Genomic DNA, 16,510 nt, shown 5'->3' on the forward strand with positions numbered 1-16,510 from the left:
CCTAATCCCCATGCATAACAACAGTGTAGGCTTTGCCAGATGCATGAGGGTCATGGTTCAATAGAAACACAGTGAGAGCCACCGCCGATTCACACCCACTGTCTCACCCAGCCCTTCTCCTGCTCTCCGCAAGGTGCAGGAAAAGAACCGTAAGTGGAGGCCAGCAGCCCACAGTCTGTCCCTTCCTCCCAGCCTGGCTCTGTCCTGCCCGGAGAGGCCTCGCGTGTGCCCTGCCCTCAACCCCATGTCTGTCCACGTGCCCTACACCCCACACAGCCAGTCACACAGTCAGAAGCAAACACAGGAAGGGAATTCCAGCTCCCCTCAACCCCCGCCAGAAACACATTCTAAAAGTGGGGTGCATGCTCTGGCCGGCATGACCTCGTGCCCCAGCAGGCCCTGGCCTCGGGATGTGGAAGGGCTGGAAAGGCCCCTACAGCCTCCACAGTGAGGGCCACTGGGAGCAGAGGTCCAATGTCCAGGTCTCAGGAGAGGACTTTTCCAGGTACTTTAAACACGACCCACTATTTTATTTAATCCTCATGATGATTGAAGGTTTGAGGCTTCAGGGATGTGCTCAAGGTTGCCCGGTGGGCGGCAGAGCCGGGGGCTGCACACAGCTCCGCCTGGTCCCACAGGCAGTCCGGATACTGAGCCTTCCAGGTGCTGAGGCCAATGGAGTGGGGCAGGCGGCCCGGCCCATGCCCACAAGGGAGGAGAGGAGGAGAAGAAAGAGGCTTAGGGTGGAGTCACTGCCGGGCCCTACCATGCCACTCAAGCTGAGTCTCAGGACGGAGCAGGACAGAGGGGCCAGAGACAGGGCTCTCAGCCAGGAACGCAGGCAGCCACGGGACTGAGGGGATAGCCCAGGCCTGGCACCCCTGGCCCATCCTGCTGCTGATCCATTCTGCTTCAGGTCCCAGCATGTGTGGGCAGCCATCGGTCTGCGGGCAGATAGGCAGGGCCCCCCTCAGGGAGGCCCTCCTGGGCTCTTTCCCACTGTTGATCTGCAAGGCCACAGATCGCCAGCCTCCAGGGAGAAACTCCTCCATGGCTCAGCTGTGTGTTTGCTCTAGAAGGAGAAGCAAGCTTCCCGGAAGTGACAGAGCAGCAGCATTTCTGGCCCTTCCAGGGCCCCACTTGGTGCTGCCTTACTTGGAAGGCCCAGAGTTGCGTCAGTGGCTACAGTGACAAAGTCCAAGGGAACAGTCCAGAGGACACCCTCCTCTGTCTGTGCCTATGGCGTCTGGGAGCCAGGGCACGTGTGAGTGGACAGAGGTGAGTGGGTCCCACCAAGCCTGTGCCAGGGAGGACAGTGTTTGGTGCAAACGTTGGCAACACGGTGGCTGGAAGGATCCTGTGATCATCACCCATTTTTCCCAGTTTTAATTCCATGCAATCCCCATGATGCTCTATTGCTTCCGTTTACTAACGTTATTTTCATTAATATAAGTAAGCTCTTGTTGTCTGTTTCTGCATCACAAGAAAATGGCCAGAGAGATGTTTTCTCTGAGTTTCAGGGTCGGGCTGGAATGGTCTGACCTAAACTCACTGGCTGGGTAGTTTTGAAATCTACTCTGGGAAGCTTGGAGGGCATTAGCAGACATCTCAAAGAGATGGGCAGTGACCCTCCGCAGCTGAGTACCCCAGTCTCTTGCCAAGCGACTGGGATGGGGCATGAGGATTACATGTCAAGGTGCCGTGGACAGAGATAGCAAATGGGGGCTTCAAATATTAGCCCCCAGTCAGAAGCTGCAACCCCAATGCTCTGCTCAGAGCGGCTGTGATCCAGCTCTGACTCCAGGGGCGTCAGTTAATCCCCAGGGGCGAAGTCCTGGGGATTAACTGACTTAACTGTGCTGAGCAGTTCTCCCAGGAAAGGCCGGGAGGCTGCTCATCTGAAGTCCGTGTTCGAGATCTGAATTCAGGAATAAATTTACACTAACCCATAACCACTTCTCTCTGGGTCCTTCTCATATGACCTGGTTTTTTTTTTTTTTTTTTTAAGTGTTTCACTGCTGAAATGTTTGAAGTCCATGGAAATGGCAAATAGTACAACCAAAATGAAAGGAATTCACACGGATTTAAGAAAAGTTTCTCAGCTGCTCAGCCAACACTGTGAGAGAAGGTATCAGCCACTGGGACTGAAATATTTAAGCCAAGATGCCCTCTCGCCTGCATGGCTGCCTGCGGGCTCTCCCTCTCCCACACACACATCTCAGATAGCCCCCTCACCCACATGCCCCCTTGACAAGGAGACGCTCCGTCCTTAGACGTGTTGATTTACTCAGCTAAGCACAGGCCTGGGAAGCTGTCCAGTGAGTGAGTCCTGCCATCTGAGGATCCTTAGTCTCTAAGGACAGTCATTGCTCCCTCATCCATCTGTCCTTTGGACCCCTCTGGGAAGCTGGTGCACCTCACCGAAGTCCCAGGTTCAAGTCCCAACCTGTGAGTCTCCGTGATCCTCTGCAGGTGTCACCTGGTGGTTCCCAGGGGACCCCTAAACTCAGCTACCCACTGCCCTGGGTCTGGCCAGGACCCCAAACACCCCGCCCTGGGGGCCAGTCCTTGCTCCCGCTGCAGTCTCTGCAGAAAGGACTCCACCAGAGCCAGTCGCCTCCCGGCCTCTGCGCTCCTGACCTCAGCATGCAGGAAGCACACCCGGGCAGTAAGATGCAGACAGAAAGGACCAGCCTTGGGAAAATCCCTCGCCCTCCTGCACCCCTGCATGAGACTTCTGTCTAGTGAGACCTCTAGGGCATAAAGGGGCTTCCAGAAGTGACTTAGCCCAAGCCCCTGCAGAGCCCACGCAGGTTTACCAGATGACCTTCCTGGGCATCCACCCTGAATTCCTCCTAGACTTAAGTTTATCTCAGTTCTCCAGCTGTCCTAGACCGCAAGGCCACTGAGTGTTCTCTCTTCTTTCCTTACCTCGGGACAGACGGCACCCACCTCTTCTAGTCTCCCTGCTTCTTTGCCACCCTTTGGGTAGGGTGAAAATCTATGGGTCACGGACAAAAAATGGCCCCCCGTGCTTTTCTTGATAAGCGAAAGCAGAAGTGTTGAGGCCTCAAAGAGTTTTTGAAAATCTCTAGCAAAATGAATCAGAAGATTTGGAAGCTGCATCTTCAGAAAGCCCCTTTTGTGGCTGGGGCCAGGGTTTTGCCTCTAGCAAGGGTTGGGGGCTGTCCCCTGGGCTTGATCAAGAGGTGGGAGGTAAGAGGTGCTGTGTCCTCTCCCAACAGAGCCTCCTCACTGGGAGGTGTTGAGGAGCCGGGACAGGGGGACTGCCTGGCCTGTGGGACCAGGGCTGGGCCGCTGAGGGCCTCTCTCCCTCCACCTGCGTCTGTCTGTGGCCTCAGCTCCCCTGGAGCTGGGCAAGAGCCATCCATGAGAGCGTCTGGGTCAGTTAAGGTCCCTTTCTGTACCCTCGCGATTCTCGTCTCAGGCCTGTGTCTCTGTCTCTCTCCTCCAATCCCCTCATACCCTGGCTGCACCACGTCTTTCTCTCCTGGAGGCCCCTGGCTGAGCCCCCAGCCGTGGCCTTGGCCTCTTCCTCAGGAACATGAGAGGCTGGGATTACATCACGTTTCCACAGGTCCACTCATTTTGTGCCACTGCCACCGTGATGCACTTTTTCATTCACTATCCACTCAATAGTTTCAAATCTACAGTTTCTGTCTTTAGTGAACGTAATTTAAATGAACACTTCATGCGATTATTCTAAATGGAAAACCAGCTTGTTTTTGCTTTATAGAGGAGGAAATTATAACAATAAGTATATACCAAAAATAAAATAATGTCAGTAAGCGCTGCCTGGGCCTCTCTGGCTCTGAGAGAGGTCTGCTGTCTCCTTTTCTGTTTGCCATTGCAAGCCCTGAAATCCCCCCAGACACCATCAGGCACACAGCAAAAATTCTGGCAAACCCTTGGAGATCTGTGTGGTCCATTTCAAGGCTACTATTTTCACTATTCTTCTGTTTCTTTCTCCCGTCTTCTGCCCAGATGCCTTAGCTACTTCCCTGCGATAATTACAACACAGCCACAGATACAAGCCTCTGGTGGTCTAAAAGTACCTGCTTAAAAAAGACTTTTTATTTTCCAGTGCCCGCCACAGCAAGGCACCAGGGTTGTGTTTTGGGTGAGATAAGGGGCTTTGTTTCCAACATCCCTCCCCACAGGCCCTGACAGATACCATGGTGGTTCCTGATAGGAAATCCCCTCTGCCTCATGGAAAACCCAGAGAAGGAAGCCAAGTGGCTTGGGTGGACTGGGCAGCCTCCACCTGAAGCTACAGAAATAAAAAGAGCCCGTCTTCTCGGGGCCCCAGGCCCAGAAGCCCGGGGCTCTGATGGGCGGGAGGTAAGTGCCCCACTCACAGGGACCTGTCCCGCGAAGACACAGGTGCAGCCACGGCTGTCCCCTGCCACTGCGTCTACACCACACTCCATCAACCACAGTCCCCTGCCACAGCATGTGCATGGCGCTCCCCCAACCACAGCTGTCTCCTGCCACGGTGTCTGCACCGCACTCTGCCAGGCCCAGAGTGGCCCTGACTCATGACCGTGTGATAAAGCAGAGGAAAAAGTGTCCCTGTCTCCATTTGGCAAATGATAAAACCATGTCCAAAAGGCTCTGCCCAACACGGAGCCCAGGCCCGCATTTCCAATTCAAACCCACACAAAACACTTTGACCCCCTCTCGTACTTGTCATTCCTTCTTTCCCTTCAGCTTCTTCAAAGACGGTGCCAAGTTCAAGGTCACAACAACTCCCTGTGACAGAGCCGCTGCTTCTTTCCCCACCGTGGGTCCACGTGAGGCTCTGCCACACCAATGCCCAGTGCCTTCTAGAACTCAGTGGCTCAGCCGTCCACCGCCACTCATGAAGCTGAGCTGAGCCCCTCAGTGGGAAGGGCAGAGTCAGTCTGGCAAAGGCCCTCCCACCTCACAGGGTGGTCCCGAGGCTTCCCCTCCTGGCAGGGGGTGGGCTGCCCCCTCCTGCCTTCCCCTCCCTGCAGGGCCCTGAGGTCATCCCCTCCCATCTCCAACAGCCCCTGTGCTCTCCAACAGCCTCCAAGAACCACCGAGTCCCAGGCACAATGTTCGTGTCCATGCCAAGCGCCACCCCAAGCCATGCCTGCCACCCACCCAATCCAACCCTGGGGTGGCAGGTCACGAGTGACAGCCCCAAGGACACCAAGGGATGAAGCTTGTCCTGTGCTGAGATCCTTCTCGGACCTTCTCAGAGGCCACGCAGAACAGGAGGCCCCACCTCCCGTTCTTACTCAGAAGCCGTCAGCAGGGCTGGGCTCAAGATGAACCCGTGGCCGGCCCCACTCCCTGGCTCTTGCTTCAGGGCCTCATGTTCCGCCCCCTGAAGCCTGGGGGCTCCATCCTCATGGCTGGAGAGGCTTTCAGAACACCTGGTGCCACGGCTCCCAACTCTTCTGGCCAAGGATCCCATATTCTTCAAATGTCTTTCTATCAAACACAGTTGCTGTGGAGCTGCTCATTTCATTTTCCTAATTTGTGTTGATCCAGGACACGGGAGGAGACCCAGGCAGCCGGGCGGACTCACTGCGGGTCGCTGTGCCGTGAGGACAACACAGGCACCAGGGTGCTTCTCCTCTCGACATGTGCTTGTAACGACGGGTTTGGCCCTTTTTTACCCCCTCGTGTTGGTTTCCTAGAACTATGTAGTGAGGTACCAAAGACTGGGTGGCCTAAAACAGCAGAAATGTATCATTTCTCAGTTCTGGGGTCAGAAGTCTGAGATGGAGGTGTGGGCACGTTAGGGGTGGCAAATATCTGAATTACCCGCAGGTCTGCAGAAACCTCAATTCTTGCCTCCTCAGAAGAAAGAATTCAACAGAGGAGTGTAAGGCAGAAAAAGAGACCGAGGCAAATTTCAGAGCAGGAGTGGAAATGTATTGAAAGGCTTTAGAGCAGGAAAGAAAGGGAAGAACAACTGGAAGAGACCCAAGCAGACGCCTCGAGGGACGAGGGCAGCCTTTGACCTTTGGATTTGGGGCTGGAAACATGGGCGTACTTCCAGGGTCTTGTTCCTCTTCGTGCCGCTTCTCCCCTCAGCGTGGGCCGCCTGCATGCGCGTTGCCCTCCTCAGCCCCGGGAGGCGAACACCGGGCCCTGAGTTGAGGAAGTGGTGGGCGTCCTCCCTGAGACTTTCTTCCCTTTTCCAGCGGAGTGCCCCCAAAGGCCGTACTCCTCCGTTTTGCCTCTTAATGCCCATCCTCGAGCCTACGCGCCCTGTTTCTGAGATTTTGTTGGAAGCTGATTACCCATTTCGAGTCTTTTTATCTGTTTGGGGAGTCACCCCTCCCTGGTGCCTGTGATCAGTGATCATTTTTAGAGAGGCGGTGGGATAACTGCCGAACTGTCACCTGATGATCGCCTGACGGTCCTGATGGGTGGCGGGGGAGCCCTCTGCTGCCCGGCTGGTGCCTGACTAGCCACCTGCAACAGGCAGGGCCCTGAGGGAGAATCCCTCCACACCTCCCCAAGCGTCCAGGGCAGCCAGGATCCCCTCCGTGCAGTCTCTGCCTCCATCTTCACATGGCCACGGTCTCTGGGTCTCTGCGTTTGTGTCCCCTTCTCTTAGGACAATGATCAGTGGATTTCCAGCCCACCCTAAATCCAGGTGATCTCCCATCAAGATCCTTAATTACATCTGCAAAGACCCTATTTCTAAATAAAGGCCCATTCACATGACTGCATGTTAGAGCTTGGACATATCCTTTTGGAGGCCCCCCTTCAACCCATGGCCCCCTCACTGGTGAACAGTAAGTTCTGCACGGACAGAGACTATTTCTGTCCTGTTCATATCACATCATCAGAACCTTCGCAACAGTTATTCAAACACATTTATTGAATGAATGTGTACATTTAACTCAAAACACTGAAGTCTGACCTATTATAAGTTAAGATAAATTTCCACTCTACTTTCTAAAATACAGTAGATGATTATTTCTCTGGGAATCTAAGTATCAGAAGCATAAAAATAACAAAGTGGCTTTTAAAGGGACTCAAAATGAGACCCACCGTGGCATTCATGCCAACCTCATAAATGACAGCAACATATCCTCAACTTTTGCTTATTTCTTCCCAATCATTTTTCCTAAGTTGTGTATCACACCAATTTTTCCAAATACATTGTTTGTTTGTTTTTTCAGTCACTGGGGTTGTTTGCATTTGGACATCGAATTTGGGTCTGGCAGGGTGGCTTATGTCCATAATCCCAGCACTTTGGGAGGCCAAGGCAGGAGGGTCCCTTGAGCCTAGAAGTTTAAAACCAGCATAGGAAACATAGCAAGACTCTATCTCTACAAAAAAAATGAAACAAGGCTGGGTGCAGTGGCTCACACCTGTAATCCCAGCACTTTGGGAGACTGAGGCGGGTGGATCACCTGAGGTCAGGAGTTCAAGACCAGCCTGGCCAATATGGCGAAATCCCATCTCTCCTAAAAATACAAAAATTAGATGACCTGTAATCCCAGCTGCACAGGAGGCTGAGGTACAAGAATCACTTGAAACCAGGAGGAGGAGGTTGCAGTGAGCCAAGACTGCACCACTGCACTCCAGCCTGAGTGACAGAATGAGACTCCATCTCAAAACAAAACAAAACAAAAAAACAACTAGCTGGGCTTGGTGGTGTGCACCTCTAGTCCCAGCTACTCAAGAGCCCTAGGTGGGAGGATTGCTTGAGCCCAGGAGTTTGAGGCTGCAGCGAGCTAGGAATGTGCCACGGCACTCCAGCATGGGCAAGAGAGAGAGACCCTATCTCAAAAAAACAACAACAAAAGCAAAAACCTATTGTTTATCTGGAATGCATCAGGTCCCGAATGCTCCAGGCAAAAAGTACCTGTGTTGAAATCTGCTGGTGACCCCTCTTCACATTCCAACCCTCCATCCAATGGTCCCCTCTGACCTCACTTCCTTTTGTTATCTTCCTGTCCAGACCAGACTGGGCCCTTAGCACAATCAGTCAGGCCACAGGATAGGTCTTGAAGGAATGAGGGCCAGATGTACACGGTGCTCAGTTGAGCAGAGAAGGGGTGGACACTGAGAAAGCAATGTCAAAATTACATAACCACAGCTGCATGAAACACAGTAGAAATCATTCTATACTGATGGGGGTTTTCATAAAGTTCTCCTACACATTTAAAAATCTCAGAAAAGACGAGAACTCCAACTCTAGGTGGCTTTTATAGGCATTCCGAATTTCTCAAAGTCAATGTGGTATTCTAGTAGAACATCCAGTTCAATCCAGTTCATCTAGAACAATCCAATTCTACCAGAAAGAGTTTACGTGTCATAAAATCTGAAACAACTATTTCATCTATAAAATAGGAATATTTTAGCCTTGTCCTAAGGATTAAATGAGATTATGTATGTGAGGGGGGAATAGAAACTGTAAAGCTCTGTAGTTATGGAAAGCTCGAAAACAAATGATTTTCACATATCATTTACAGATTTTAAAAACCATACCCCATACCTCTTTATTGCTTAAATATTTTTTATTGATTGATGAATAATATAAATAGTGGTAGACTGGTAAGTGGTGGACTGGTAAATGGTTAACCACCAGCTTTCTGCGGGGGGGAAAAGGACCTGATTTGTAGCATTTGCCAATTGCTGTGGTGTCAATGCTACCACCAGGGCCAATTTCAAGTTGCCAACATGATAGGGCTGATTCTTGTATTTCATGCAGCTGTATCCCTGCAGCTGAGAAGAGCTCACATGGTTAGTCTCATGAGTCCGGAGCTGGCTCTGGCTCTTCATGGATGTAAATGACGTACCTACGTTATTCATCATCTGTCTTTCTTCTTTTGTAAAAAGAAGTATGTGCTTGTTGAAGCAAAATTAGAAAACATACAAAAACAAAAACAAGTTCATAATTCCATATCCTGCAAATATCTCTTTTTTATCTTTTGGCAAATAGTGTTTTACTGTTTTGTGCACACCTCCGTGTTCATATACGCTAGCAAAATACAATAGCAGGATACACATTGCTCTAGAAGAAAACAAAAATGTATGAAGACATTTATATGTTTACGAAGACCTTTACACGTTTATACAGAAACGAAATGTCCTTGCAACCTAACATCATCCGTTAAAAACAAAGGGAAAGGAAAACGGCAGGGAAACGTGCGATAATTATGAATGGTGATGTGCTTGGTCTTAAGTGTCACAGCAAACTCATTACTTCCAATGAAACAAGGATGTTTAGACCCATCTTTGGAAACGATTCCCAAATTAGAGAACCATCAGGTCTCAAAACAGGAAGGGTCATCAAAGCCTATCCAGCCCAGCCACCCTGAGGTGCCTGTATCTCCTCAACAAGCTCCCTCCCAAATGTTTCCCTAAGGTCTGAGGGGCACCTGCAGCCTCCATCCCCCAAGGTGACATCCCTCCCTCGGCAGCCCTACAATCTAGGCTCACTGTTTCCATGCAGAGCTGCAGCCCAGCACAGCAGCTCCTGCCTTCATCCCTGACTTAGCCCAGGGCCATGGTTCCTGGCAGGTCCCCTCTCTTTTCCAGCACCCAACGTGTGGTCTTCTCAGTGGCAGTGGGGCACACTCCTTCCGTCCACCCTTCTGACACATGGGTCTTCCTGGGCCTTCCTCTCAGAACCAGTTCCAGGTTAGAAGTGAGGTGCCCAGAAATGAAAAGCTGGTCCTCTCTGTGTTATCCATCCATCCTGCAAAATCGAGTCCCTGCTGCTGGGATGACAAGATGAAGTGCAAGCTCACATCCTGGTGGGGTAGGGGACATGGGTGGATGGAAACAAATGCAAAAATATCTGGCTATGATCGATGCTCTGCAGAGCTAAGTGGGGTCTCATAGTAAAGGGGGTGGGGTGACAGCTTTTATTAGAGATCGAGTCAGCATCTCTGAGGGGTGACATTTATGCTGCGAACTCGGTGACAAGAGGGAGCCAGGCAGAAAGACCAGCTCAAGCTGCATCCCCGACACAGCAGGAGACCGCCTGCCCACTGCTTCCGCCTGCCCACCGCTTCCGCCTGCCCACAGCTCCCGCCTGCCCACTGCTTCCGCCTGCCCACCGCTCCCGCCTGCCCACCGCTTCTGCCTGCCCACTGCTCCCGCCTGCCCACTGCTCCTGCCTGTCCACCGCTTCCTTGTGCCCCACCTTCTGCAGCTTTTAGTCCCAAGCCACCTGGCAGACTTCTCTCCAGATCTCAGGCTTCTCCCAAACAAGCCAACCCCAGAAGGGTGCCTGCCCCTGGACAACCATGCCAGGAAGGAGGCACATTGGACCGTTGAGATAACTCTAAAGGCAGAACTTTCAGAATTGAACGTCAGTGACACTGAGAAACGAGGATCAGGAGGCCCAGTGAGCCGTCCAGCCCCTCCCCACAGGCATCCCACTCCAAGGCACTGGTCCACTTGCTTCCCAGCAGAAAAATCCCAGGTCCAAAGGCAGGCAGAAAGCCAGCCTGGGAGGGGGCTGCTCTGCACCCCAAAGTCTCCAGGAAGCCCCAAACTCACCCTGAGCCTGCAACACCCAACTATCCAAATGGTCTTCAAAGCCTCAGATGCTTTAGGACCCAGTCCAGCAGCCTCTGACCCTCAACAGTATCAGCCCCAAATCCTGTATGCTCAGAGCCTCCCCAGGCTTCCAGTCCAGCACCCTCCCCGACCTCGGCCACGCCCGTCACTTGTGCCCATGGAGCGCTAGGGCCCGGCACAGTGCTCGCAGATCACTGGGCTCCGTGTGTTTTGCTGAGGGAAGAAAGAAAAGGAAGGAGAGGAGGGAGGGAGAGGGCAACTGAGGCAGGGAGACCAAAGGAAGAAGGGCATTAGCAGCTGTCACTCCTGGAGCGCTGGCCTGTCCGGAACGGGGTCCTCTCTGTCTGCATACTGGGGGCAGTGTCTTTCCTCTTCCTCTTCTCCTCTTCACAATGTCTGACAATCCTCACATCCAAGAGGGAAGGAGAGGGTTTCCAAGATACCTCAGATTCTGTGTGGATTCAGATTCTGCCTTAAGCAGGTGGAGCTGGAGGTTAGGAAGGGCCTGGGCCTGCAGGCGGAGGAGAGGCAGCTCTCCCTACTGACTCCCCGCTCCCTGACCCTCCCCTCCTGGTCAGCACCTTCCTGGCTTGAGGGGAGTCCAGGGCTTTTCTTCTCTCCAAATTCTGGAGACGGGCAGGCCCCAGGTTTAGAAGCAGCACCTTCTACCCTGTTCTGATCACAGCCTGAGTCTTGGACAAGTGCTCCTCGGGCTCTCAGTGGCTCCAGGATTCTGAGAACTCTGATGTGCTTCCACCATCTAACAGGCAAGAGGCCAGATGGGCCTGATTGGCCCACCCTCCTGATGGTACCAGCAGTAACCCTGACCCAGCAGGGTGTGGACGTAGCTCAGCCTGGTGGGGCTGGGGTCCCTCCCTTCCCCTGCTCACTCCTCTCCCACCTCATCCAGAACTGGTCAAGGCCCCAGGGTTACTAAGTCAGGCCCTGTCCCTCCAACACCTTCCTCTCCGCTTCCCCTCCCCACGTCTCTTCCTTTCTCTGCCGACTGCCTCCACTGTCCTAATCAGTTCAAGCTTAGGTGACCGAATCTGCCTCTTACAGGGCCCATCTCCCTGCCCTCCTTCATACAAACATCACTGCCAGCACAATCTTCCTAAAGCACAAATTTGGCCTCCACAGGCTAAAAACCTTCCATGAGTCTCCATCTGATCTTCTGGAGAAGCAATAGCACTAATGTTGGTGACATTACACAAAACACTTCTGCTGCTCCACAGACGCTGTTCTTAGCACTTTCTCCACATCTGCTCCACCCTTCTCACAACCACGTTGAGGCAGATCTCACTCTTACCCCCAGTGACAGTTGAGGAGACTGAGGTAGAGAGAGCCGCTGACTTGCCCAAGGCCACACCACCAGGCTTCACTGGGACTTGAAAAGGATCCAGACTCATTCGGCAAACCATCAAGGTCGTCTGTGATGGCATTCAGACCTTTCCCTTACCTCCCAGGCAGTGCAGGCTCCCCAAAAGACACTGGCGCCCCCACTTCCAAACCGTCACTCATGCAGTTTCCTCACCAAGAACACCCTCTCCCTGTTGAAATCTTCCCCCGCCTCAGTGCCACCTCCCGGAATTCTGCCCCCTTCTCTGAGCACCTCCTCGAATGGGAATCCACTGACGAGGGACCTCACCTCTTTGCACGGCCATTTATGTGACATCTCCTGGGGGCCAGAGGCCGGTGCAGTGTCTCCTTCCAAGTCCCCGCAGACCCACCGTAAGGAGGAGCACCCAAGGAAACACTTGTAGAATAGTAAATGAGTGAATGAATGAAAGTCACTAACACCTCCTCCATGAAGCCACGACCACAAGGCTCCCAGTGCGGGAAAATACTGTTCCTCAAAAGCACTGAAATTTGTTTTTGTTTGTTTTGTTTTTGTTTGAGACTGAGTCTCACTCTGTCGCCCAGGCTGGAGTGCAGTGGTGCGATGGCTCACTGCAAGCTCCACCTCCCGGGTTTAAGCAATTCAACTGCCTCAGCCTCCTGAGTAGTTTGGATTATAGTTGCCTGCCACCACGCCTTAATTTTTGTATTTTTAGTAGAGACAGGGTTTCACCATGTTGGCCAGGTTGGTCTCGAACTCCTGGCCTCAAGTGATCCACCTGCCTCTGCCTCCCAAACTGCTGGGATTACAGTTGTGAGTAACCATGCCTGGTCCAAAGCACTGAGATTTGACTTTATTCTAGGCCAAAGGTCATGTGGGCAGCAAGGTGGGAGCTCCCGGATCAGGAAAGTGCAGGCACACCATGTCTCTGAGTGGTGGGGTGGGGACAGAGACTGGCAGTCCACCAACAGGGCAGCATCTGTTCCCAAGCAAGGTGACTCAGACCTTGCCTTGTCCAAGCTGCAGGCCTCCCACCAGTGGGGCTCTATAAGGCTGGCGCTCGCCTCCAAGGTTCTCCCCCACCACACTGGGTGCCAACCTGCCCAGGGGCAGAAGGGAGGTTGGGCGTGGGGAGTGCCAGGTACAGTCAAAGTTTCCAGGACAGTTTGGAGTGGTTCCTCTTAATCTTGGCCGCACCCCCACGCCTGGGCCCCCCCACCGCTGACCCACCGGGGCTCAGTGCAGAGCGATGACTCACAGGGCACATTTTCCAAAAGCTCCTGGGGTATCTTCTAGGTACAGCCAGGCTTGGGAATTGCTGGCTTATGCAACCCAGCAGAGAGGTGGGAAAGGCAGAGCGGAGATCGGGTGGGGCCGCTGCGGTGGGGAAAGAGATGAGCTCACACCTGGAGACGGTAAACAGTGCAAAGGCAAGAAAGAGCTTGCAGAAGGAGGCGTTGGGCCTTTGCCCCAACTGCAGCCACGTGAGAGGGAAGCCGGGGAGGAACAAGGCACAGGCATCTGTGGACTGGGCAGGGCCTGACTTCACTGGGCCCAGGCTGGGAAGGCCTCACCTGCTTCTCCAGCGGGAAACGGAGGGCGACCCTGCGCAGCCTAGGCACTGCGGCCATGGGTCACACGCAAAGACCAAAAGCTGGACTCATTTTCAGAGAAACTGAGAGAATATTCTGCCTAGATTGTTTCTGGAACACATGATCACCGTACCTGTTGGGAATGTGTTCTTTATGAGTTTTGTTTTGTTGTTTTATAAAAGGGGACTCACTGTGGAGAGAGAAACAATGGCTTAAAATCTTAAAAGCTGGTCTTAGAGGTCTGAAGTCCACATCTTTGAGTATCTGGCAGGGTGACATGCTTTTGACTCTCCCTATTTTTGGACCAAGAGGGGATGAGTTGGGATTTTGTGATCATACGAGAACTATTTTCATGGTTCTTAGACAACTGAAAGAACAAGAGAGGAGTCCTCTCTCTGCAGTTGCGTTTCTGATTCTCCCCCTTGTTGTGGAGATTTCCTTTAACCCCATCAGCACTACGGAAGCCATCTCCCCCATGCTGGAGATGAGGCCTCCCGGGCAAAGGAGCCTGCCAGGTTGTGCCATCACAGTGCATGTGGAGGGTTTCATGCAGAATCCAACACACTAGAGAAGCCTGTCATCTAGTTTTAAGCATTGATGGGCTTTATTTCACTATTCAGGGTTCTGAGGGTGGAGAATAGGCCTTGTCCACTAGGAATGATGTAAGAGGTGCACTCTGAAAAGAATTGTACGAATAGGGAGAGATCACCTTCAGCCATTTGCTTGGAAAAGAGGTGCAGAGGACCCCCTCTGCACCAGGCCCCACTGTGGAAAGCTTCCAAAAGCAGGAGGCATTTGATATGGATCTTAACGGAAGGATTGGGTCACCAGGCCTACCAGCATGGGTATAAATTAGGATTTAAAAGATCCAGGGGGCAATCCAATGAAAAAAATGTATTATTTCGTATATGAAATTTGAAACATCTGTTTGAATCAGAAGTAGAGTAATTCAGTCTACTGATGAATCAATCTACCAATGAACCTCTTGAAAGATTTGGGGGAAGTTTTGCTTTACTTGAAATTAGTTTTGGTTTCCCCAGTGCTGTCCCACCCAAGTCAGCTCCAGTAGCTTCATGAGTTCAGTTCTCCCCTGCTGAATGTCAGTTTCATGTGTGATTCATGTTTCAGACACTAAGCACTTACCAAATACTTCAACCACTTGCAAAATATCCATTTGATTGAGCCAGTGAATAAATCAGTGAATTGAAAGAAGTCCTAAAGCAATAGATTTAAGTTGAAATTCTATTAGGGGAAAGAAACCTGTCCATCTATAAAATCCTGGACACTGAAGACGTGTCCAATGGCTGAATCTTGAAATGAACCAGAAGCTCTCTTTTCCAAAACCATTAACCCAAAATACTAAAAATGGAACAACAAAACAAAAACAGAGAACTTTAAACATTGTCAGGTTATGGTACAATGGTTAGGTGAACTGACAGCCGCTAAAATAATTTACTAAAAGTAAGCTGAACAAAACTAAAAATTTAAACTTGGTAAATAAAACCTCAAAGAAATAGTCAACAACTGTTAGAATAGCTCATCCAGTATGAATTTCTGTGACCTTTATTAAGTATCCTTTTAAAAAAAACTTTTTAATAAATTGGGAAATACCAGCACATTTACCATTTGCAGAACTAAGCTTCTGGCAAGTCAATTTTCAGAGAAGTGGCTTTCAAAGAACTGGGTTTTCCTAAGTGACCGGAAGCTGCGCCAGCTGCTCGGGCGCTTCCTGGGGTCTGTCTACTCTCCTCGGTGTTTTGAGCTGAGACGGGGCACCCTTGTGGATCCAGACATGGAGCACAGCCTGCTCTCTGCCCTCGAGGGTCTTCAAGGCCATTCAGAGTCAGCAATGAGGCCATGTCTGTGCATCTCTTGTAACTCACAGTCACCAGCTTCCGGAAGACATTCCACCATGTGGGTCCCGACCAACCCCACCACCAAACCCCCACCTCAAACCCAGTCCCTGGGCAGGGTCTGTCCAGGAAACACCCCTTGAAGGCAGCCCCCTGACCCCCTTCTGAGTCCTTGAATTCCACTCCAGGTCCTTCTCAGCACCTCACTCTAAGACCTGAAGTGAGCCACTTCCTCTCCAGTCCCTCTGGTTACCTTCTTCATCTCTTGGGTCAGTAGATTTAGAGAAGTTTCTTCTGCTTTCTTATTGCTTTGTGGCCCCATCAAAGCCCTTCTTAAGAATAGGCTCAACAACAATGAAATTACAGCTTACAGCACCCTGTGTCTGATATTCTGTCTGCCCCAGACAGTCTTCTGCTTCCCTAGGCTGTCTGGGTGGCTTCATTTCTCTCCTTCCTTAATGCTTTTCTCTGATTGCCCATTCCCCAGACCTCCAAATCAGCACAGAGCTTCCTGCCACACCCACTCTGCAGGGGGCTCACCCCTGCCCCCCTGCCGGGCTCCGACTGCCAAGGCCACAGCCCTGGCGTGGGCACCCAGACTCCCTGATGCCAAGTGGGCCACAAGCCTGGAGCAGGCCTTGGCTCTGGGATTCCAGACTGTATTCCCACGACATGATGGATGTTCTGAGAGGGACAGAATTGTGGAACTCAGGCCCAGGATCCTGTCTCTCCTTCACCACTCTTCACTTAGACCCTAGTACCCAGGGCGGTGTGTGTGGCTAGGGACTCATGAGTCACATCTGCTGTGAGCACTAAGCACCTGCTACATGGCAGGGGCTGCACTGGGCCACGTGTGGACTCCACAGGCAAAGGCCACCTTGAGACACGCTCACAGCGGCACGCTCCAGAAGCCTGGGCTCTGCCGTGGGCTCTGAGTGCTTTCTAGTACCTTCTGCAGGTAGTGTGCCCGGTGCTAACCTCACAGCACCCAGTAGCCCAGGTATTATTACTCGTCTCATTTTCCAGGTAAGAAAACCAAGACTCAGAGAAGTCAAGGTATTTGCTCAAGGCCACTTGGACAGCAAGTGGCGGATCTGGGATTTAATTCCTTCTCCATCTCATTCTGAAGGCTCCAGGGGTGACACAACCATTGAATGGAATATGATCAGCCACTAAAA

The sequence above is a fragment of the Rhinopithecus bieti genome, unplaced genomic scaffold (genome assembly GCF_001698545.2).
Source record: "Rhinopithecus bieti isolate Rb0 unplaced genomic scaffold, ASM169854v2 scaffold_6933, whole genome shotgun sequence".
NCBI classification, from domain to species: domain Eukaryota; kingdom Metazoa; phylum Chordata; class Mammalia; order Primates; family Cercopithecidae; genus Rhinopithecus; species Rhinopithecus bieti.